Below are 25,705 nucleotides of genomic sequence, written 5' to 3' on the forward strand. Positions count from 1 at the left end.
AGCTTTTATAAGATTCTTCATTTGCCAGTTTTCATATAGTTTCTCTTTTTGCCTTTAGACTATCAATCTCTTGGTTACCCGTTTCATTGCCCTAAATAATTGTTAGCTAGGCAACTGTAAATTTGTACCTCCCAGGATGCAACTCTTAAGTGACAGGCAGAAAATTTACATCTCAAAGGCACAGAACTTAGATCTAAATATCATTTTTGCTGAAATAAAGAAGGGCATAGGTAAAAGCTCAGTTAAAACAAGATTGCCAGGAAAAGTATCTCAAACAAAAGTAAGGTTTCTTATGTAAACTTCAAGCCACCGTCTTTCTCATTAAAAACCACTAAATGGGGGGTCAGGGCCAAGATGGCCGACTAGAAGCAGCAGCAATTGGAGGCTCTCATTGAAAAGAGCCATAATAACGAATGAATCCTGCACTGGCAACCAAGGTATCCAGATTCTCTCATCAGAACTCATTAAGTGGCTGGCGTGATCCATGGAGAGAAAGGAGAGCAGTGTGGTGCTGCAGCCCACCTGAGGGCCACATGGGGCAGGGGAGCCCCCACCCACCAGCTAAGGGAGGCAGTGAGTGAGCGTGCTACCCGGCCAGGGAAACCGTGCTTTTTCCACAGTACTGTGCAACCCATGGTCAGAAAATCCCACTCATGAACCCACGTCACCAAGGCCTAGGGTCCCAACCTGAGCTGCGCAGATTCTCAACAGCCTCTCAGATAGAATATGCTTAAGCCTGCTGAGTTCCCAGGGGGAGGAGCAACCAGTGCCACAGCTGCAGCTGCCTGCTGTCTAAGCCATTTGAGCTCCTTGCATGAGGGTCAGCAGCCAGCGCTAACTGCCTAAAACACTAAGCTCCCTAGGCAGGGGAAGGACAGCAGCCATCTCTATAGCTCCAGGCCGTGCTTTTCCACTGCTGGAGCCAGGGAGACTGGACGGCTTGGTCCCAAGGTTTCCCCCACAGCCCAAAACACCAGCTGTGGCAGACTAGCCAGAGCCCCTCTTCAGGCCTGACCCTGACCCATCCTTCCTCACTGGGTAAGGCCTCCCTGCAGGGAGGACTGCAGGGAGGGAGTCCCGGCAGGAACTCCCACAATTCCATCCAGAGGCTCAAGGACAGAACTCTGATCTCCATGGGCCTGAGCCCCTAGAAGGAGGGGTGGCCACACCCTCTGTAGACCAGGAGACTTAGCCTTTCCTCCTGGAAGTTCTGAGGAATCCAGGCAGCCCAAATGAGTGGGTTTACCCCCCAGCAAAGCACAACTCCTCCACCAAGAGATGAAGTGCTTCATTAAATGGGTCCTGTTTCCCATGCCACCCAACTGAGTGAGACCCTCCAACAGGGGTTGTCAGACACCCTATACAGGAGTGATCCTACTGGCGTCAGGTTAGCGCCCCTTGAGGCCAGAGATCCCAGAAGAAGGAGCAGGTATACACCTTTCCTGTTCTCTAGCCTCCTTGAGTGACATCTCCAGGCACAGGAGCAAAGCAGATGAATAGGGCCTGAAGTGAACCCCCAACAAATCACAGCAGCCCAACAAAAGAGGGGCCTGACCATTGAAAGAAAAACAAACAGAAAGCAACAACAGCATCAAAAACAAACAAACAAAAGTCCCCCAAAAAATACCATCCAAAGGTCAGCAACCTCAAAGATTGAAACTAGACAAACTCATGAAGATGAGAAAGAATCAATGAAAAAAACGCAGGAAACCCAAAAGGCCAGAGTGCCTCTTGTCCTCCAAATGATTGCAACTCCGCTCCAGCAAAGGCACAGAACTGGACAGAAGATGAGATGGATGAATTGACAGAAGTAGGCTTCAGAAGATGGATAATAAAAAACTCTGCTGAGCTAAACGAGTATGTTCTAACCCAATGCAAAGAAGCTAAAAGTCTTAATAAAAAGTTGGAGGAACTAGGAACTAGAATAACCAGGTTAGAGAGAAACAAATGACCTGATGGAGCTGAAAAACACAGCATATGAACTTCGTAAAGCATATAGTCTCAAGAGCCAAATCGACCAAGTGGAAGAAAGGATATTAGAGTTTGAAAACCACCTTGCTGAAATGAAGCATGCAGACAAGATTAGAGAAAAAAGAATGAAAATGAACAGACAAAGCCTCTGAGAAATATGGGACTACATAAAAAGACTGAACCCACAATTGACTGGAGTACCTAAGGGAGATGGGAAGAATGGAAATGAGCTGGAAAACACACATCAAGATATTATCCAGAAGAACTGCCTCAGCCTAGAAAGACAAGTCAGCATGCAAACTGAGGAAATATAGAGAAGACCATTAAGTTTTTGCTCAGCTCACTGCAAGCTCCACCTCCCAGGTTCACACCATTCTTCTGCCTCAGCCTCCTGAGTAGCTGGGACTACAGGCACCCACCACCACGCCTGGCTAATTTTTTATCTTTTTAGTAGAGACAGGGTTTCACCGTGTTAGCCAGTATGGTCTTGATCTCCTGACCTCATGATCCGCCTGCCTCAGACTCCCAAAGTGCTGGGATTACAGGCGTGAGCCTGTATTCTCAAGATATTCCATGAGAAGATCAACCCCAAGACACATAATCATCAGATTCTCAAAGGTTGAAATGAAAGAAAAATGTCAAGGGCAGCCAAAGAGAAAGGCCAGGTCACCTACAAAGGGAAGCCCATCAGACTAACAATGGACCTTGCAGCAGAAACCATACAAGCCAGAAGAGATTAGAGCCAATATCCAACATTCTTAAAGAAAATAATTTTCAACCTAGAATTTCATATCCAGCCAAACTAAGCTTCATAAGCAAAGAAGAAATAAAATTATTTCCAGACAAGCAAATGCTGAGGGCCTGCCTTCCAAGAGCTCCTGAAGGAAGCACTAAATACAGAAAGCAAAAACTGGTACCAGCCACTGCAAAAACACACCAAATTATAAAGACCAATAACATTGTGAAGAAATGGCATCAACTAGTGTGCAAAATAACCAGATAGCATCATGATGACAGGATCAAATTCACACGTAACAAATTAGCCTTAAATGTAAATGAGTTGAATGCCCCAATTAAAAGACACAGACTGGCAAATTGGATAAAGAATCAAGACCCATCGGTGTGCTGTATTCAGGAGACCCATCTCAAGTGCAAAGACACACAAAGGCTCAAAATAAAGGGATGGGAGAAAATTTACAAAGCAAATGCAAAGTAAAAAAAAAAAAAAAAAAGCAGGGGTTGCAATCCTAGTCTCTGACAAAACAGACTTAAAGTGAACAATGATCACAAAAGGCAAAGAAGGGCATTACATACTGGTAAAGGGATCAATTCAACAAGAAGAGCTAACTGTCCTAAATATGTATGAACCCAATACAGGAGCACCCAGATTCATAAAACAAGTTTTTAGAGACCTACAAAGAGACTTAAAGAGTTCCACTCAATAGTAGTGGGAGACTTTAACACCCCACTGTCACTATTAGATCAACAAAACAGAAAATTAACAAGGATATTCAGGACTTGAACTCAATTCTGAATCAAGTAGACCCAATAGACATCTACAGAACTCTTCACCCCAAATCAACAGAATATACATGCTTCTCACGTCACTTGGCACTTATTCTAAAATTGACCACATAATTGGAAGTAAAACACTCCTCAGCAAATGCAAAAGAACTGAAATCTTAACAGTGTGTCAGACCACAGTGCAACAAAATTAGAACTCAGGATTAAGAAACTCACTCAAAAACACACAATTACCTGGAAATTGAACAACCTACTCCTGAATGACTACTGGGTAAATACTGAAATTAAGGTAGAAATTAAGAAGTTCTTTGAAACCAATGAGAACAAACAGACAACATACCAAAATCTCTCGGACATAGCTAACGCAGTGTTAAGAGGGAATTTTTTTTTTTTTTGAGATGGAGTTACACTCTTGTTGCCCAGGCTGGAGTGCAATGGCACAATCTCAACTAATCACAACCTTTAACTCCCAGGTTCAAGTGCTTCTCCTGCCTCAGCCTCCTGAGTAGCTGGGATTACAGGCATGCACCACCATGTCTGGCTAATGTTGTATTTTTAGTAGAGATGGGGTTTCTCCATCCATGTTGGTCAGGATGGTCTCAAACTCCCAACTGCAGGTGATCTGCCCGCCTCAGCCTCCCAAAGTGATGGGATTACAGACTTGAGCCACCATGCCAGGTCAAGAGGGAAATTTATTGCACTAAATGCCCACATCAGAAAGCTAGAAAGCTCTCAAATCGACACCCCAACATCAGAATTAAAAGAGCTAGAGAAGCAAGAGCAAACTAATCCAAAAACTAGCAGAAGACAGGAAATAAGTGAGATCAGAGCAGACCTGAAGGAGGCAGAGATACAAACCCCTCCCCCCCAAAAAAATCAATGAATCCAGGAGTTGGTTCTTTGAAAAAATTAACCAAATAGATAGACTGCTAGCTAGACTAATAAAGAAAAGAGGGCAGAATCAAAAAGATACAATAAACAATGATAAAGGGGATATCACCACTGACTCCACAGAAATCCAAACTACTATCAGAATACTATGCTGATAAACTAAAAAATCTAGAAGAAATGGGTAAATTCCTGGACACATACACCCTCCCAAGACTAAACTAGGAGATGTTGAATGCTTGAATAGACCAATAACAAGTTTTGAAATTGAGATAGTAATTAACCTACCAATCAAAAAAAAAAAAAATAGATGGATTCACAGCCAAATTCTACTAGAGGTACAAAGTGGAGCTGGTACCATTCCTTTAGAAACTGTTCCAAATAATAGAGAAGGAGGGACTCCTCTCTAACTCATTTTATGAAGCTAGCATCATCCTGATACCAAAACCTGGCAGAGACACAACAAAAAAGAAAACTTCAGGTCAATATTCCTTAAGAACATTGATGTGAAAAGCCTCAATAAAATAATCACAAACCAAATCCAGCAGCACATCAAAAAACTTATCCACCACAATCAAGTTGGCCTCATCCCTGGGATGCAAGGCTGGTTCAACATATGCAAATCAATGAACATAATCCATCATATAAACAGAACCAAAGAAATAAATGACATGATTATCTCAATAGATGCAGAAGAGACCTTTGATAAAATTCAACATCCCTTCATGTTAAAAACTCTCAATAAACCAAGTATTGATGGAACATATATCAAAATAATAAGAGCTATTTATGAAAAACACACAGCCAATATCATATTGAATGGGGAAAAGCTGAAAGCATTTGCTTTGAAAACTGGTACAATACAAGGATGCCCTCTCTCACCACTCATAGTCAACACAGTATTGGAAGTTCCAGCCGGGGCAATCAGGCAAGATAAAGAAATAAAGGGTATTCAAATAGGAAAAGAGGAAGTCAAATTGTCTCTGTTTGCAGACAATATGATTCTATATTTAGAAAACCCCATCATCTTGGCCCAAAAACTCCTTAAGCTGTTAACTTCAGCAAAGTCCCAGGATACAAAATCAATGTGCAAAATTCGCAAGCATTTATTTACACCAACAACAAAAGAGCTATGAGCCAAATCGAAAATGAACTCCCCTTTACAATTGCAACAAAGAGAATGAAATACATAGGAATACAACTAACAAGGAATGTGAAGGACCTCTTCAAGGAGAACTACAAACCACTGCTCAAGAAAATAAGAGAGGACACAAACAAATGGAAAAACATTCCATGCTCACGGATAGGAAGAACTGATATCGTGAAAATGGTATACTGCCCAAAATAATTTATAGATTCAATGCTATCCCCATCAAGCTACCATTGACATTCTTCACAGATTTAGAAACTACTTTAAATTTCATATGGAACCAAAAAAGACCCCTTATAGCCAAGAAAATCTTAAGCGAAAAGAACAAAGCTGGAGGCATCATGCTACCTGACCTCAAAATATACTATAAGGCTATGATGACCAAAACAGCATGGTACTGGTGCCAAAACAGACATATAGACCAATGGAACAGAACAGAGACCTTAGAAATAACACTACACATCTACACAACCATCTGATCTTCGACAAACCTGACAAAAACAAGCAATAAGGAAATGATCTTCTATTCAATAAATGGTGCTGGGAAAACTGGCTAGCCATATGCAGAAAAATAAAACTAGACCCCTTCCTTACACCTTATACAAAAATTAACTCAAGATGGATTAAAGACTTACATGTAAAACCCAAAACCATGAAACCCTAGAAAAATACCTAGGCAATAACACTCAGGACCCAGGCAGGGCAAAGACTTCAAGATGAAAATGCCAAAAGCAATTGTAACAGAAGCCAAAATTGAGAAATGGGATCTAATTAACCTAAAGAGTTTCTGCACAGCAAAAGAAACTAGCATCAGAGTGAACAGGCAACCTACAGAATGGGAGAACATTTTTGCAATCTACCCACTGACAAAAGTCTAATATCCAGAATTTACAAGGAACATAAACAAATTTACAAGAAAAAAAAACCCATCAAATAGGGGGGAAAGGACATGAACAGACACTTCGCAAAAGAAGACATTTATATGGCCAATGAATATATTAAAAAAAAAAGTTCCTCATCACTAATCAATAGAGAAATGCAAATCAAAACCACCATGAGATACTATCTCACACCAGTCTGAATGGTGATTATTAAAAAGTCAGGAAACAATAGATGCTGGTGAGGCTGTGGAGAAATTGGAACATTTTTAACTGTTGGTCGAAATGTAAATCAGTTTAACCATTGTGAAAGACAATATGGCAATTCCTCAGGGATCTAAAGTCAGAAATACCATTTGACCCAGCAATCCCATTACTGAGTATATACCCAAAGGATTATAAATCACTCTACTATAAAGACACATGCGCACATATATTTAATGCAGCACTAGTTACAATAGCAAAGACATGGAACCAACCCAAATGCCCTCTAATGATAGACTGGATAAATAAACTGTGGTACATATACATCATGAATAGTATGCAGCCATAAAAACGAATGAGATCATGTCCTTTGCAGGGACATGGATGAAGATGGAAGCCATCATCCTTAGCAAACTAACACAGGAACAGAAAACCAAACACAGTAGATTCTCATTCATAGATGGGAGTTGAATAATGAGAACACATGGACACAGGGAGGGGAACTATACCAGGTCCTGTTGGGGGATGGGAAGCAAGGGAAGGGGACTTACAGGAGGGGTCAGTAGGTGCAGCAAACCACCATGGCGCACAGATCTATGTAACAAGCCTGCACGTTCTGCACATATATCCCAAACTTAAAGTAAAACAAAGCATATAAATGTTTCAAGTGGTTTAGGTTCAGAAAAGAAGATACCTTTACAAATAAATATTTCCGTTATCGATATAAATTTATTTTACAAAGAGTCTCAAACTAGCCAGCTATATTTCATAAAGTTGTATTAAAAAAAAGAAAATGTAGGTTTTTTTCCTTTATAATTTCAACTTTTATTTTAGATTCAAGGGGTACATATGCAGGTTACATGAGTGTATTGCTTGATGTTTAGGTTTGGTGTACAAATGATCCAGTCTCTCAGGTAGTGAGGACAGTACCCAAAGTTAGTTTTTCAACTCTTGACTCCCCTCTCTCCCTCCCCCATCTAATAATCCCCAGTGTCTGGTTTGTTGTTGTTGATGTTGTTTGATACAGGGTCTACAGAAAGTGATTTTATTCTGTTTTATGGCTGCCTAGTATTCCATGGTGAATATGCACATTTCCACATCAATCCACTGTGATGGGCACCTAGATCGATTCCACATCTTCGCTGTTGAGAACTATGCTGTGATAAACCTAAGAGTGAACGTGTCTTTTTGGTGAAATTAAAGCTGAAGGTTTAAACAAGTTGTGGAAGGTTAAAAAAAAATGGTTAAAAAAAACCTGTGTGTGAACATACTGGCTAAAGTTAAAGAGGTATTATTCAGTTTTTCCGTATACTGAACATTGGAATTAAAGCACAACAGGTTTTCTCTCAGAGCACTGATCTCTTCCACAAAAATTGTAAAGGGTTATAAAAAGTTAATAAAAATCTTACCTTACAGTCAGATATTAAAATTGGATAAATTTGTCTATAAGGTTTTACTAAGAATTGGATTTGACACTAATAATACACTAATGTAAAGATGAAATTTGGCTTATTTAGTATAAAATCATACAGGAAACATTGTCAAATACGAAATGGTATTTGGCTTTCTTTGGGCTGTATTTGTATAAATGTGTTATAGGTATGTGTTCCAAAATTGTGAGAAACTCCTGCAATTCTGATATGGCTTAGTGTATGTTATTAATAACTGAGTTATATAAAATTATCGTATACTACAGAAGCAAAATTTCCTTGTCAATTATGGCTTTAATAGGGGCTGTCCTAAGATTTTTTGTTATCTCTTCCATGGACAATTGTCTTTTTTGGTCCTATTTAGAAGGTGGTTTATAATAAACTATAGGACTCTTAACAGGTGTTCTTGAATGCAGGTTTCTGACAACTTTGGAGACTGTCATATTAAAATAGAGGAAAAATTTTCAGGACTCTCATGGAGATCTGAAATGTTCATGAATAGCAAAACAGGAGTTAACTGCATGGACTGAACCAATAGAAGACTGAAGTAATCTTTTTGACCTTGCTTAATAACATTGCTGATCCTTTGCTTTATTTTTCAGAGTTAAAGAAACTGTTCTTCTGAGCTATTTACAGCTTTTAACAATTGAGTAAAGTATACTCCTGTGAACAAAATTAGGAGCATGTTTGTTTCTCTCTACATGATTTCTCCAAAATTTGGAAACTACTTGTGCATATTCTTAACTTATGGCATATAGTTATTTGCACAAGTGCAATAAGAATGCTTTCATTCATAACAGGACACAATTGAGTAAACTGGTTATTTTATCAATGCTTTGACTGGAATAGCATACTTTTATTTAAGGAATCAAATTTGACTTGTAAAGCCAATGAAAGCTCCTTGGGAAAACTGGCCTCATACCTTGTCTGTGTTACACAGTCCCTGTGCAGGGTTTCTAACCTTTAGTAAGTAAAGAATGCCACTTTCTGACAGGTCCAGGAGCCCCAAGTTATCTTGGGGCCTCAAGAGGAAAGAAATTTACCCAACTTATAGGTATTTGAGGGTACAAACCCATGGCTGGGATCAGCTTCAAAAACATCTTATATGACATTCCTTATGGAACACAATCCCACCAAAGCCAATTTTAAAAGAAAATTCAAAAAAAAAAAAAAAAAGTATTCCTGTTGCACTTTATACAAATGATCAGGCGAACTATAATAAAGCAAATTGGTCTTACCATGATTTGTCTTTAGTGAAAATGGGAGACTAGAGAGAGAAAAAAATTGTTTCAAAAACCGTGTCATACTTGTGATTAGATTCCAGTTTTCTTCTGCAATTAAACCAACCCTGCTTATTCCTGTGAACCAACCAGTGATCTCTGGCTGCTGCTCAGAATAAACAAGAGGGATAGGTAATGTAAAAATCTGGATCAATATTCTAATTCTGGGCATGTATTGGAATCAGCTAGCAAACCCATGGGAGCTTGGTTTCCAACAGTTACTCAGTTCATGGAACACCTTCTAATTTTGTTTACTTGGGATAATTTTGCTTATTTTGCTTTGCTGTTGTGGAACATCTTGCTATTGTACTCTTTGTGTAGGAATACAGGATAAGCTTACTCAACGTTTTCTTAAATACATACTAATCTTTCAGATACCACTTTTTGTTGGTACCCGGAGTTACAAATGGTCCTCAGCATACTGATGCTTTCTGACAGAGCTCCTCTCTACCCTGAATGCAAGAGACCCCAATTAACTATTAGGGTCTCTTGGAGAAATATCATCACTCCTATTCAGCATGAAGAAGTTATAGGTGATGGATCTTTGTCCTTCTGCAACTCTTAGGATTAACAGTTCTCTTATAAAAGAGAGGGGGTAAATGTCAGAGGCGTTGGAAACAGAGAAACTCCATCTTGAACAGGAGCTGAGATAAATGAGGCTAAAATCTACTGGGCTACATTCCCAGATGGTTAGGCATTGTAAGTCACAGAATGAGATAGGAGGTCAGTTCAAGATACAGGTTATAAAGACTTCGCTGATAAAAACAGGTTGCAGTAAAGTAGCTGGTCAAAACTCACTAAAACCAAGAAGGTTATGAGAGTGACCTCTGGTTGTTCTCACTGCTACACTCCCTCCAGCACCATGAGAGCTTACAAATACCATGGCAATGTCAGGAAGTTATCCTATATGGTCTAAAAAGGGGAGGAACGAATAATCCACCCCTTGTGTGGCATATCATCAAGAACTAACCATAAATATGGGCAACCAGCAGCTCTCGAGGCTGCTCTGCCTATGAAGTAGTTATTCTTTTATTCCTTTACTTTCTTAATAAATTTGCTTTCACTTTATTCTGTGGACTCACCCTGAATTCTTTCTTGTACGAGATCCAAGAACCCTCTTTTGGGGTCTGGATTGGGACCCCTTTCTGGTAACAGAATGATGTATTTTCTTTTGGATATATATCCACTAATGGGATTCCTGAATCAAATGGTAGTTCTGTTTTAAGTTCTTTGAGAAACCTCCAAACTGCTTTCCATAAGAACTGAACTACTTTACATTCCCACCAACAGTTTATAAGTGTTCTCTTTTTGCCAGAGCGTGGCCAACATCTGTTTTTTTGACTTTTCAGTAATAGCCATTCTGACTGGTGTGACATGGTATCTCATTGTGGTTTTGATTTATATTTCTCTGATGATTAGTGATGTGGAGCATTTTTTCATATATTTCTTGGCCGCTTGTATGTCATCTTTTGAGAATGTCTGTTCATGTCCCTTGCTCACTTTTTAATAGACTTATTTGCTTGTTTAATTGTTTGTTTCTTATAGATTATGGATATTAAATCTTTGTAGAATGTATAGTTTGCAAATAGTTTCTCCCATTCTGTAGGTTGTCTGTTTACTCTGTTGATAGTACCTTTTGCTATGCAGAAGCTCTAGTTTAATTAGCTCCCACCTGTCAATTTTTGTTCTCGTTGCAACTGCTTTTGAGGACTCAGTCATAAATTATTTCCCAAGGCCAACGTACAGAATGGTATTTCCTAGGTTTTCTTCTAGGATTCTTATAGTTTGAGAGTATTTCATTTAAATCTTTAATTCATCTTGAGTTAATTTTTGTACATGGTGAAATGTAGTGGTCCAGTTTCATTCTTCTGCATATAGCTTGCCAGCTATCCCAGTGTAGAAAGTTGTATTTTGCAGACTGATTTAGTTTGATAGTTGGTTTTTTCAGCTTAGCTTGTTTCTTAATTGGATCACTGGCTTTAGGGTGGAGCCATTTAATGAACAGTGCAAAATAAGCATTTGCAATTTTTAGAGCTTAATATCTAAATATATGAAAAGCAGACACAACTGGAAGGCAGAGCATCTAGATCTTTAAAAATTAAGGATCTCACATTTACATTGAATTCTGGGTCCCCAAAATAGGGAAATGCCATGGGAATTGCCCACGCAACACTTCTCCAGAGCTCCTCACTACAACGGTATTCCCCCAAGGCTGGTGAGAAATCCAATACCAGCCAGTCCACTCTGTAATTAGCTCAACCCCTTTAAGAGTCTTATCTCTTTTTGGCAAATGTTTCCACAGCCTCGAATTGTTCAAACTACTTTTCTTATCTAAAAGTACAAATAAATAGCCTTCTGCAGTAATAACCACCCATTGCAACCACAGTTGGCCTGTTAGCAGCAGCAAAGCCATATGCGTCTGCAACAACCTCAATTCTTGCCTCCTCAGAAGAATTTGACTGAGGGGCATAATGCAGAAGATGAAACTGAGGCAAGTTTTAGAGCAGGAGTTAAAGTTTATTAATAAGCTTTCGAGCAGGAAAGAAAGGAAGTATAGTTGGAAGAGGGCCAGGTGGGTGACTTGAGAGACCAAGTGTGCTGTTTGATCTTTTGACATGGGGTTTTATTTGTTGGCCTACTTCTAGGGTCTTGCATTACCTTCTACCCTGATTCTTCTCTTGGAGTGGCTGCCCACATGCACAGTGGCCTGCTAGCACTTGGGAGGGGAGCATAAGCAGTGTGTTTACTGGAATTATATGCATGCTCACTTGAAGTATTCTTCTCTTACTGCTCAGATGTCCCTGAGAGGTCACATACCAGTTAAATTATGCCATTTTGCCTCTTAATGCACATGCTTCAGCCTACTTGCCCTACTACTGAGATTTTATCAGGAAGCTGCTGATCACCAGTTTCAGGCATTTTCTATCTATTGGGAGACTGCCTTTCCCTGGTGTTGGCTATGACCAATTATTATTTTAGAGAGACAGTTAGCAACTTCCTGACCACCACCTGATAGTCACCTGACATTCCTGGTGGTGGGAATCCTTCTCCTGCCTTGCTCATGTATGAGTAGCTACCTACTGTGACAGGCCACTTTCAAAACTGTAAATCTCACTAGTGACTTGCCAGCCATTGCACTCAAAGGTCAAGCTCCTTCTCAAAGTACAAAGCAAACCCTGGAAACACAAAAGCCAAAGAGATTAGGCAATCAATACAAAAGAGAGCAGGACTGTAGATCTGAGAGAAGCCTGCCCATGACTTTTTTTTTCTAATGCCCTCACTTTAACAGAATTGCCCATGACTCGAGCCTCCTTGAGGGAGACAGAAGACCCCTCCAAAAGGGGTTATGGTGTTTATTGTGTGTGTTTCTCAAGAGGTCTTGGGGCTCCTAGAACCCCAAGTACTCCTATGTAGTACTGAAGACGGCAAGGAAAAGGAGAAGCCAAGTGGAAAGAAATGGAAGATCTTTGGGAGGCCGAGGCAGGCGGATCACGAGGTCAAGAGATCGAGATCATCCTGGCCAACATGGTGAAACCCCTTCTCTACCAAAAATACAAAAATTAGCTGGGCATGGCAGTGTGCACCTGTAGTCCCAACTACTTGGGAGGATAAGGCAGGAGAATCGCTTAAACCTGGGAGGCAGAGGTTGCAGTGAGCCGAGATTGTGCCACTGCACTTCAGTCTCATGACAGAGCAAGACTATGAAAAAAAAACAAAAACAAAACAAACAAACAAAACGAAAAAGAAATGGAAGATCAAGTTTTAGAGGAACCAATTTGGGGCAATTTTAAGCTTTCTCAAAGTCTAGTAAAGTTTCACATTTTTCTAAGCAAAATCATACCAACAGGAAAGGAAGCAAATAAAGGGACCAAAAATATTTAAAAAGAGGCTTCAGTTGGCTGAAAAGCATTCCCAGAAACAAAACCTAAAAGAGAAAAAGCAAAAAGCCTTCTTTTTTTTTCATTATAGCATGAATATCAGCTTTTGATTAAGGTGATTTCTGACCATAGAGCTCTTTTTTTAAAAAAAAAGCTTTTCAAATCTCTTTTTATCAGACTTCAGCCAAGACAAACAGAAAATAGATCTTCTATTTAATTTGTCTGGTTCTAAGACCAAGTTTTCCATTTATGTGCACAAATGAAACACTTTAGCCATTTCAAAAGAACACCCATGGCTGGGCGCGGTGGCTCATGCCTGTAATCCCAGCACTTTGGGAGGCCGAGGTGGGTGGATCACAAGGTCAGGAGATCAAGACCACGGTGAAACCCCGTCTCTATTAAAAATACAAAAAATCAGCCAGGTACGGAGGTGGGTGCCTGTAGTCCCAGCTACTCTGGAGGCTGAGGCAGGAGAATGGCGTAAACCCGGGAAGCGGAGCTTGCAGTGAGCCGAGATTGTGCCACTGCACTCCAGCCTGGGTGACAGAGCAAGACTCTGTCTCAAAAAAAAAAAAAAAAAAAAAGAACATCCATTTAACCACTGCTACTTACGACTATCCCGGGTTATGTGGGTTCATTTTCCTAGACATTTACAAGAGGACACCCTTAAGTTTTGTACATAAAACCAGCTGATGTTTCTAAAGAAGACTGTCATTTTAAAAAGTGTTCAGATTTTTGAAGCTTGATTTCCCATTATTTAGGAACTTTTGAAAAGTGACCAAGGGCAGAAATATGTTTTGGGTCAAAGAATGCTGCTTATGAGTGTCACTACACAAGGTGTCACCCAATTGTCATAAGTCTCTCTCTTGTGTGTCTCGGACCACCTCTAACTGCCAGGTGTTAGTAGGATGCTCAAGGTGTAGAAGTGACCAGTTCCTTATTTATACCCTTTAGATTGAGCAAGAGTCCCTAAAACGTTCTCCTGCTGAGGAATGCCTTATGAGGCCACTTTCACATCCTGGGCAATGTCCCAACACCTCTGCAAAGTCTCTAGTCACCTGCAGCACCCAAATGGGTCAGAGGGAACAATTGCCTTTTCTCTTAATGGCAACAGAACCCACCCTCATGCACCTTTTGGTCTGAAACTAGCAGAAATTGGTCAAAAATGAAAATATAAAGTCTGAATTACAAACAATATAAAGCAGCTGCAATTTTAAAAGCATGCTTTGTAATTTTAGACCAAAAGAAGTGAAATTACTGGTGCCAGACTGCCTATACTATAACCCAAATCTTTTATAAGTCAGAGGCAGAGAAAGTAGAAGTCCTCTGCAGACCTCCTTGTCTAATTGTGACCCCAAACCTCTTGTTCTGAGGCAGAGGCAGAGAAGGCAATTCTCTGCAGAGATCTTTACTTGAATCTCCTGTCCAAAGATAGAGACTGAAGCCTTCACTCCTAAAGGAAAGAGATGGTTTGAAAACCCACCTAAATAAAATCTAGACCTCAACTAAATATAAAAGGAAGGTCTGGATTTAGGAGCACTCATCTTTTTGCATCCAGTCAAACCTCTGGAGTTAGAGGAACACATTAAGTTCATGCTGATACTGAGTGCTGAGTCTGAGAGGGAACACCAGGTGGTAAGGAGGAGGTCACTGTGAGTCCTGTCAATTTCCTCCAAATAATGCTGACAGAAAGCAAAATGCTGAGGCAAAATTAATATAAGTTGAGAGTTTCCTTGAGCCAAGTTCAAGAACTGTAATCCGGGAGGATAGATTCAAGCTTGCCCTTAATATATGCTCTGATTTTACAGCAGTTACAAGTGGGTTTTTGAAGGAGAAAAAGAGGCAGTTTCTAAGTTGTTTACCAGGAATTTGAAACTGGCACATTTTTCTCACAAAATAAATATTTATGTTGTTTTTTTAAAAAAACACAAAAATTGACCCTCCCTGGTCTTAAAACTTGAAACTTATATTTGTCCCACATGAGTTTCTTTTTCAGGAAACTGAACCTCAAGCAAGGAACTGAAATTCATCATATCACATCCAAACAATGAGATGCCAGATACCTCATCCATCATGAATATTTCCTTACCCCTCCCTAATTCCTGTTTGCCTGCCTTCCGCACTATATAAACTCCCCAATTTTAATCAGTCAGGAAGATGGATTTGAGATTTTCTCTCTTTCTCTGCAGCTATAGCACACAATTAAAGCCTTCTTCCCTGGCAATACTCATCTCAGTGATTGGCATTCTGTGCAGTGAGCAGCAGGTTTGGTTTAGATCAAACCCCTGGCATTTTGGTCATAAATGTACATTAAAGTAACAAGCTATTGATAGGCTATACGTTCTCCTTTGTATCAAAAATCTCAGGAACATGAAAATAATGGATGAGTTTGCTAGTCAGGAAACTACAGGGAAGAAAAGAAGAACAAAATGTCTTTAAACAATTGCCCCTGGGCATGGGTGCTGGGTGCATGACTGAAGTCTCATACTCATGTCTCTCTATGCCTGATAAATTTTGCATACCTCACATATTTCAGAGTGCTCTGGGCCGTTTTCTTTTTTCTGTATCACATAGCTACCAAATGCCAGAGGCTTACTTGGAATATGGACAATATAATTCTAGAACCTATGTTCTTAACCACTTCCTTGTGCTTCATGGGGTAGAGAAAAGACACATTAAGTGCTTAAGTGCTACAGTGTAAATTCAATTTAATTTTAGGCTTCCAGCTTTCAATTTAGTTTTTCAGATTCATATTGCTGCAAATCACTTCCTTCCATTCTATCCAACTCTGGCTAAGAAAAAGCTCATGTGTCCATTAGCCCTGATGTTGACATCCCTCTCAGCATTTTAGACTAAATATGATAGCAGAGTCACCTACTCTAAATTCAATCTCATCATGTTCCCTGTGGGGCCCAGGAATATGCTGCTAGACAATTCTCAGAATGATAATAAATTATTAGAGCAAAGGGGCAGTGATTATCCCATGTAGAACTAGCATGTTATCTCAGAATGGGAGACATAAAGAAAAGAAACACTCCACAAATAAGGTGGAAGAAATGGGCCCTAACATTTAGCTCCCAACTCAAGAGATTCTAATAACTTGAGTGTATAAAAGTCAAGCCCAAATGACTGCTGAGCCATTGGAGAAAAGGAGAGGAGACAGAAACAGGTTTCTACAACATTGTTCAGAATATGCAAGACAAAAAATTAAGCATTACCCAAGCCATGAAGAGCAAGAAAAAGGATGGGAAGCCCAGGGTCTCAAAGGTGCCATTGCCACTCTATCCCTCAAACCCAGCCATGAGCAAGGAAGGTGGGATGAAATGCTCACTCCTCACTTCCATTTAAGAGAACATTGATACATGAGTCAGAGGTCCAGCAAAAGATACATGGCACATCCAAATGGAGTAATGAGGAGAACTCAACAAGGGAATCACTGGCAACGTACTAGGAAGCCTTCCCAGCTCCACTGGTATTTCCCTGGACTGGTCTTCTGTGAGCAGCTTCTCAGGGTCCCAGCACTCAAGGCTGTGCAAGCACTCTGATAGGCAGTATAGCACAAGGAGAAAAGCACAGGATTGAAGGTAGAGTGGTAGATTCTAGACCCAGTCAAAAGCTGTGTGATTTTGGACAAGTCTCAAGGACCAGTTGTCTTCCTACTTAACACCTCCTGAACAGGAAGCATTTAAGTGCCACTGTTTCTATTAATCTTCTAGATAGCCCACCCTTCTCCATATCATTGTCCTGCCTGAGCGCAGGTCCCATAATATCCCCTAAACCCAGAAGTCCTGTGTGTGGTCTCTGTATCTCTCCCTGGCACTTCCATTCACCTTCCACAATGCCACCAGAATGATTTATCTAAAATATAAAACTGACCATGATGCTTCAGAAATTGACCAGTGACACCCAATTATTTACAAAACCCAGGCTCCTTGATGAGCATATGAGGCCTGTCATGACTTGGCCTGTACTTTTCTCCCCAGCTTTAGCAGTAACCACACTTTTCCTTGCAATTTATGCTTCATTGACTTAAATCACTTATGATCTCCAGAATGTACATTGCTGTTTTTTATATTTTTGCACCTGTATATTCCATTTCCTCCCCTAAAATGGTTTCATCTCTACTCTAACACCGAGGACCCATCCTGGGGGTGACAGGTCACAGTGGGAAAAGGCAAGGTTATTAGCCCAGGCCTCACCCTCACAAAGGGCTGTGAATATAGCTCTTCAACTTATCTACAAATAAAGTTAAATGTAGAGTCACAAAGATGCAGACAGTAATGGGAAATGAAGACATGCTCTACATAACTTTAAACTCAGTTGCATAATTAAATCAATCTACTGATAACGCATTATAAAGAAATTTTACAAAATAAATCCTTTATTTTGTAAATTGCACAGTTTTTGTAACCCTGATTAGATGCCTTTTTTACTTTGAAATGTATTTTCCACCATACCAGAAGACTAAAAAAAAAATTTTTAATTTAATTTAAAAAAAGACAGGACCCTCTCTTTGCCTCTGAGACCTGCTGCTGACCTGTTCCCTAACTTATCTCCATAAACTTCCCTCTCCCTGGTATTATGTCTGTACCTACCGGACATTTCTCATGCCCATGGCACATTACATTGCAATTATTTGTTCTGTTTTTCCTGCTAGACTGTGAGGTGCTTGAGAACAGGGTTTTCAAGGCACCACTGAAACAAATTTGGATTGATTCCATATATAATAGTTATAATAATACAATAATATATAATACTAATGGAAATATTTCAACAAAGTATCCAACATCACTCATTGCCTTTATATACATTTTAACGGACTAATCCCTACAAAAACCCTATGAGACATGAAACTAAGACTTACAGAGGTCACTGGCAATAAATGGCAAAGCCAGAATTCAGATCTAGGCAATCTGCCTTCAGAGCAAGTGTGCTCAGATTCTATACTAGTAGTTCTAAAACCTTAATGTACATCAGAATTACCTGGAGGGCTTACCATTAAAACAAAAATGGTTGGGCCCCATTCACAGTTTCTAAATCAGTAGATTTATAATATACCCTGGTGTTATTAAAAATAATGAACCAAAATATTTAAAGTTATTTCATGAACTTATTTGATAAAGATTTAATCTTATTAAATAGATAACCATGTATCGGGGAAAAAAAGTTCACACTTATTAAAAGCAATCAATCTGGGATGTAGGAAAAACAGTAGTAAGAGGAAAGTTTATGCAATGAATGCCCACCTCAAAAAGTTACAAAGATCCCAAACTATTAGTCTGTTATCACGCTGCTGATAAAGACATACCCAAGACTGGGCAATTTACAAAAGAAAGAGGTTTTATTGGGCTTACAGCTCCACCTAGGTGTGGAGACCCCACAATCATGGTGGAAGGCAAGGAGGAGCACGTCACATCTTACATGAATGGTGGCAGACAGAGAGCTTGTGTAGGGAAACTCCCATTTTTGAAACCATCAGCTCTTGTGAGACGTATTCACTATCATGAGATCAGCATGGGAAAGACCAGGCCCCATGATTCAATTACCTCCCACCAGGTCCCTTTCACAACATGTGGGAATTCAAGATGAGGTTTGGGTAGGGACACAACCAAACCATATCACTAATGATCTAACATCACATCTAGAAGAAACAGAAAAACAAGAACAAACTAACTGTATTAGTCTGTTCTCACACTGCTAAGAACTACCTGAGACTGGGTAATTTATAAAGAAAAGAGGCTTAATTGACTCACAGTTCCACAGGCCATACAGGAGAAATGGCTTAGGGAGCCCTCAGGAAACTTACAATCATGGCAGAAGGGCGAAGGAAAAGCAAACACATCTTCACATGGTGGCAAGACAGGGAGAGTGAAAGGGGAAGTGCTACACACTTTTAAACAATCGGATCACATGAGAACACACTCATGGTCACAAGAACAGCTATGAGGAAATCTGCCCCCATGATCCAATCACCTTCCACCAGTTCCCTCCCCCAACAGTGAGAATTAGTTGGACATGAGATTTGGATGGGGACACAGAGCCAAACCATATCACTAACCCCAAAGCTAGTAGAATAAAATAACTAACTAAAATCAGAGGAGAACTGAATAAAACTGAGACCCCCAAATCCATAAAATAATCAACAAAACCAAAATTGGTTTTTCAAAAGGATAAACAAGAGTGATAGACCACTAGCTAAACAAAGAAAAAGGGAGAAGATCCAAATAAGCATAATCAGAAATTACAAAGATGACATTACAACCAATACCACAGAAACACAAAAGATCCTCAGAGAATATTATGAACACCTCTCTGCACCCAAATTAGAAAATGGATAAATTCTGGGAAACACAAAACCTCACAAGATTAAATCAGTAAAAAATTGAAACCCTGAACAGACCAATATTGAGTTATGAAATTGAATCAGTAATTTAAAAAACCCTACCAGCTAAAAAGGTCCTAGACCAGATGGATTCACAACAAAATTCTACCAGACATGCAAAGAAGAGCTGGCACCAATCCTACCGCAACTATTCCAAAAAATTGAGGAAGAAGGACTCCTAACTCATTTTATGAAGCCAGCATCACTCAGATACCAAAACCTGGCAGAGACACAATGAAAAAAGGAAACTCTGGGCCAATATCTCTTATGAACATAGATGCAAAACTCCTTAACAAAATACTAGAAATCAAATCCTGCAGCACATCAAAAAGTTTATCCACCATGATCAAGTAGGCTTCATTCCTGGGATGCAAGGTTGGTTCAACACATGCAAATCAATAAATGTGATTCACCACATAAACAGAATTAAAAACAAAAGTCATATGATCATCTCAATAGATGCAGAAAATTCCTTCAATAAAATCCCACATCCCTTTATGTTAAAAATCCTTAACAAACTAGGAGTTGAAGGAGCACGCCTCAAAATAATAAGAGACATCTATGACAAACCCATAGCAAACATCATACTGAAAAAGAAGAATCAGGAAGCATTCCCCTTGGGAACTGGAACAAGACAAGGATGTCCATTCTTGCCACTCCTATTCAACATAGTACCGGAAGTCCCAGGCTAAGCAAACAGGCAAGAGAAAGAAATAAAAGGCATACAAAAAGGAAGAGAGGAAGTTGAACTATCTCTCTTCAGACTGTATAATTCTATACCTAGAAAACCCAATAAACATCACCAAAGGCCTCCTGGAACTGAAAAATTAGTAACATTTCAGGCTACAAAATCAACGTACAAAAATCACTAGCATTTCTATACACCAATAACGTTCAAGCTGAGAGCCAAATCAAGAATGCAATCCCATTTACAATAGCCACCAAAAAAATTATCTAGGAATACATCTAACCAAGGAGGTGAAAGATCTCTACAAAGAAAATGACAAAACACTGCTGGAAGAAATCACAGATGACACAAACAAATGGAAACACCATGCTCATGGACTGGAAAAGTTAGTATCACTAAAGTGTCTCTACTGGCCAAAGTTATCTTTGGATTCAACATAATTCCTTTCAAATTACCAACATTATTTTTCACAGAATGAGGAAAAAAAACTATTCTAAATTTCATGTGGAACCAAAAACAAGAGCCCAAATTGCCAAAGCAATCCTAAGCAAAAAGAACAAAATCACAGGCATCACAATACCCAATTTCAAACTATAAGAGTACAGTAACCAAAACAGCAGAGTACTGGTACAAAAACAGATAGATCAATGGAACAGAACAGAGAACCCAGAAATAAAGCTGCATACCTACAGCCATCTGATCTTTGACAAAGTCAACAAAAACAAACAATGGAGAAAGGACTCACTATTTAATAAATGGCACTGGGATAGCTAACTATACACGGAAGAACGAAACTGGATTCATACCTTTCACCATATATATAAATTAACTCAAGATGAATTAAAGATTTAAATGTAAGACCTCAAACTATAAGAATCCTGGAAGAAAACCTAGGAAATACCATTCTGTACATTGGCCTTGGGAAAGAATTTCTGACTGAGTCCTCAAAAGCAACTGCTACAAAAACTGACAAGTGGGATCTTATTAAACTACAGAGCTTCTGCATAGCAAAAGAAACTATCAACAGAGTAAACAGACAACCTATAGAATAGGAGAAAATATTTGCAAACTATGTATCCTACAAAGATTTAATATCTGGAATCTATAAGGATCTCGTATTAATTCGTTTTCACATTACTATAAAGAACTACCTGAGACTGGGTAGTTTATGAAGAAAAGAGGTTTAATTGACTCAGAGTTCCACAGGCTTAACAGAAACCATGACTGGGAAGCCTCAAGATGCTAACAATTGTTGCAGGACTTTTCCTTAGTTCAGCCAAAGATGAGGTTCTTGTCCATCCCACAGCCACAAAAATTTAGGCTCGCGGATGGTTTAAAGGGTGAGTAAAGCAGGGTTTTATTGGGTGAAAAGAGGAAGAAAAGGGAGGAAACAGGGACCCTTGCAAGGCCAGAGTCCCTCTGCTAGAGCGCTTTCCACCCACCTTTCCAATCCCAGGTTCCACACAGGAAGAGGAGGGGCCAGGCTCCTCCTCGCTGCAAACAGCGTGAGCTTCCTGAGGCTCCACCTCAGTGGGTAAGCTGGTTAGAGTTTCTCCAGAGACTCCCTCCCACCTGACTGTCTCATTACCCCTTCTATAAGAAGTACATCTAACTGCCAATAGATTAAGTATAAGGGCGAAGACCAATCTGAACTGCTTCCTGCTGACAGGGGCAATGTTTTGGGGGAACGGCAGTCAGAGTTCCCTCAGAGGCCTATCCAAGGGTTCCTGGCAAAAGCGGTTATTGTTGGAGGCTCCGGCTGCATGACCATTTGGAGTTTGATGGCCTGAAGGCAAGAACAGACAAACTGAGTTATTAAAAACATCTATCAACACAAGGGGAGGGGTAAGGATGGCTCAAAAATTCTGGGGCCTCTTACCAGTTTGCACAGGGAAAGGGAGGCCAAAAGCCTGACATGAAAAAAAATTTACCCTTTTGCCAGCATGTTGGGCTTCTGGGTTCCTTTCCCCTAAGCTCAGTCCTAAGCCAACCAGTTTAAGGTTTGGGAAATTAACTCTTTTCAGTTTGGAGGATGCATCTGAGGGAAGCGTCCCATAGTACAGAGACACAATTTCTCATCAGCGAAGAGAGAACCGAGAGGAAGAAAGGAAAAGGAAGGCATTTTTTAAAGAAGTCTCAAGGGTTCAGGATGCATTTGAAAGGGGTACAGACTGAAGGAGAATGGCTACCCACCTAGAAAGAGGGGAGCAGGCATACCTGGTTCTCTTCTCTACCTAGCAGATATCCAGAATAAGTAAGAGAGACAGGGAAAAGCACCCTCTTTCTGTCTTCCATCCTTGCATCCTCAAGTCCCGGCGACCTTGGCAGACACCACCATGAGTGCCAAAGTGGCTTACACCCATGAAGCAGGGTGGGGGCTAGAGAATAGGAATTATCCACTCTCACTTATGTCTCTTTCCCACCTACTGTCAGTAGCCCTGGAGTTCCCTAGACCTCATTTATGCCATGGATACTAATGTGGCCTTTATCTATGCAACAGGAAACTTGGGGTTGGCTTAGTCAGCAGGAATCAGCCACGCTTACTTGCGCTGTGCCTTTTAACCTCTGTTGCTGTCTGCCTCTGGATCCCTTAGATCCAGTTTTCTTTCTAGGGCTTTGACCTGAAGCTTAGAATTGAGTCTGGGACAAAAATGTATCTCAGGGGGGTTGCATGGACTCCTTATCATAAGCCAAATGCTAAGGTGAAGCCGTGAAACAAGGGAGAGGAAAGGATGTCTTATGACACACTCAGATAGTTACCTTGTAGCTATAGTTATGTTTGCTAGAATTTGGGTACATGATGCTTGACTTTCGTTAGTTCCCTCGGTTTTACTTTCCCAAAATGGAACCTCTGAGAGATGGGCATCCTGTTTATTCCCACTGACTTGCAGGATTTGCAGGATAATTGCTCAGAACTAGAATACTGATCCAGATTTTTACATTACCCATCCCTTTTGTTCTTTCTGAGCAGCAACCAGAGATTGCTAATTGGTTCACAGGAACACATAGGGTTAATCTAAAATGTAGGTGAAAACTTTAAAACAACTAGAGAGTTTAGAATTTAGTGATAAATATGTGATAAGTTTTGAAATATGATTTCTCCCTCTCCAGTCCTCATGTTTGTTATAAAAAAATTATAATAGCACTGAGTGGTTTGCAAAATACTTTAGTCTTATACTTGGCCTGATTATTTGCATAAAGTGCAGCAAGAATAACTATTTCTACATAAGCCTTTTGGATTGGCTTTGATGGAAGTTTATTCCACAAAAAATCTCACATAAGACCTTTTAAAGTTGAGCCCAACCATGAGTTTGTATTCTCAAACACCTGTGAGTTGAGTGATCCTTTCCTCTTAAGGTCCCAAGATAAACTTGGAACTCCTAGACCTGTTAGAAAGTGACATTCTTTACTGAGCACAGGTCAGGAACCCTGTACAGGGACTGTGTAGACAAGGGTATGAGTCCAGTTTTTCCATCGGGCTTTTACTGGCTCTGCAAGTCAAGCTTGACCCCTTAAAGGGAAGTATACCCTTCCAGTCAAAGCCTTGGTAAAATAACTACTTTCTCTAATTGTATACTGTTGCAAAAGAAAAATGGATTTTTATTGCACAGATGCAAATAACTATATTGCCATAAGAATACTCACAGATAGTTTCCAAATTCTAGAGGAAGACAAACATGCTTCAAATTGTGTTCATAGGAGTATACCTTATACAATTATTAAAGGTTTTAAATAGTTCAAGTTTCCTTGACTCTGCAAAACATGGGTTAACAATATTCCAAGCAAAGCAAAAAGGTTGTTTCAGGTTCCTGAGTTCAGTCCATTTAGTTAACTCTTGTTTTGCTTGACATTTGTGAGCATTTCAGCTCTTCATAAGTCCTGTACATTTTCCTGTATTCCAGTGTCACAATATACAAAGTTATCAGAAGCCTGTATTTGAGAGCACCTGCCAAAGTCCTACAGCATATTATAAGCTGTCTTTTGAAAATGATTAAAACAAGACAACAACTGTCTGTGAATAGCAAAATGTCCAGAGTAGTTACAGTCAGAAACACAAATGACAAAGAAGTTTGGTTATCTCTGTGATGTACAATAACATAACAACCTTAATTATAATTGATAGCATATACTCAGACATTAGAATTTTAAAAGTCCCATACAATTTTAGAACATATATTAGCATTATTTACCAAGATATAACCTAAAGCAGATTGAACATCATTTTGGCAATCCCACGTACCTAAACATGTCAAATAGTTCTGTTTACCTCTCTTTTCTGGACACTTCAGGGGACCTCTGAAGTATTCAAAAAGCCAGGTGCCAGGGAAGACAATTTTGAAACTGAAGTTTGATTTGGGGAAGCCTGTGAAATATATTTAAAGCACTTAAATAGAGTTCCAGATTACCATAAACTATTTATTTTGCCAAAATGACACAGAAATTTTAAGGAAGCAAAAAACCTTTTATAACGCTTTACAAATTTTGCCAAAGAGCAGATTAGCACCTTAGGAAAACCATGTTATGCTTTTATTTCAATGCTCAATTTACAGAAAAACCTTATAAAACCCCTTTTTGAATTTAGTCTATATGTTCACACAGAGAACCTCTTCTGCAAGATTAATTTCCACAATTCTTCCACTAATTATTTGAACCTTCAGCTTTTTCCTAATTTAACTCAAAGCAATCCTTTAACCCTAGGCAAAAGTTCACATTTCCATGCCTTCTCATAACCTTTTACAAAAAAAAAAAAATGCATTTTACTTTTGTTACACATCTTGCATATAAATCTATTTCTAGTAGTTTCAATTAACTTCTAGCAATTTTTAATTTTAAGGTAAAAATTGGTAAGTTGTATTAATTGTTTGCTAAGTGTAGCCAAGGTTTGCCTTCTTCATTAAGGGTATGGTTAGGTCCCTGTGTCTCCAGGCCTTACCCATTGTGAAACCGCCAAGTCAAATAGTTCTCAAAACCCAAAAAGCAGTTCATAACCTCAAAACTCTTAGCAAACCTTGCATGTGACCTGCATTTTACCAACAGTCTTTAGGGTTGTTTTCATTTCTCAAAGATTAAAGTTACATGAACTGAAAGGCTCCACAGCTTTTAACTTCCCTTTAAAAAGGGAAGCGCTTGTCTTCAGGCCAAATTAATCAGAGCTCTTTTTAGACATTACACGCAACACACACAGACAAGAGAAAGCCCAGTCGCTAGGTAGGGTCCTTTAAGAGACAGGGTTAAGAACACATGCAGATTGGCGGGGCACGGTGGCTCACACCTGTAATCCCAGCACTTTGGGAGGCCGAGGCGGGCGGATCAGCTGAGGCTGGGATTTCGTGACCAGCCAGACCAACATGGAGAAATCCCATCTCTATTAAAAATACAAAATTAGCCGGGCCTGGTGGTGCATTCCTGTAATCCCAGCTACTTGGGAGGCT

The 25,705-nt window shown here is 39.7% G+C and overlaps 1 long non-coding RNA gene across 2 annotated transcripts in view; it reads right to left on the minus strand.

Annotated features, from left to right (window-relative positions):
* The window catches only part of LOC115899986, a 108,303-nt gene that overhangs the window by 81,676 nt on the left and 922 nt on the right, over positions 1–25,705 (minus strand). For both annotated transcript variants that reach the window (XR_004059632.1, XR_004059631.1), the window contains exon 2: positions 24,541–24,636. This is a non-coding gene — a long non-coding RNA (uncharacterized LOC115899986). The remainder of the gene's footprint in view (positions 1–24,540; positions 24,637–25,705) is intronic.

The sequence above is a fragment of the Rhinopithecus roxellana genome, chromosome 10 (assembly GCF_007565055.1).
Source record: "Rhinopithecus roxellana isolate Shanxi Qingling chromosome 10, ASM756505v1, whole genome shotgun sequence".
Classification (NCBI taxonomy): domain Eukaryota; kingdom Metazoa; phylum Chordata; class Mammalia; order Primates; family Cercopithecidae; genus Rhinopithecus; species Rhinopithecus roxellana.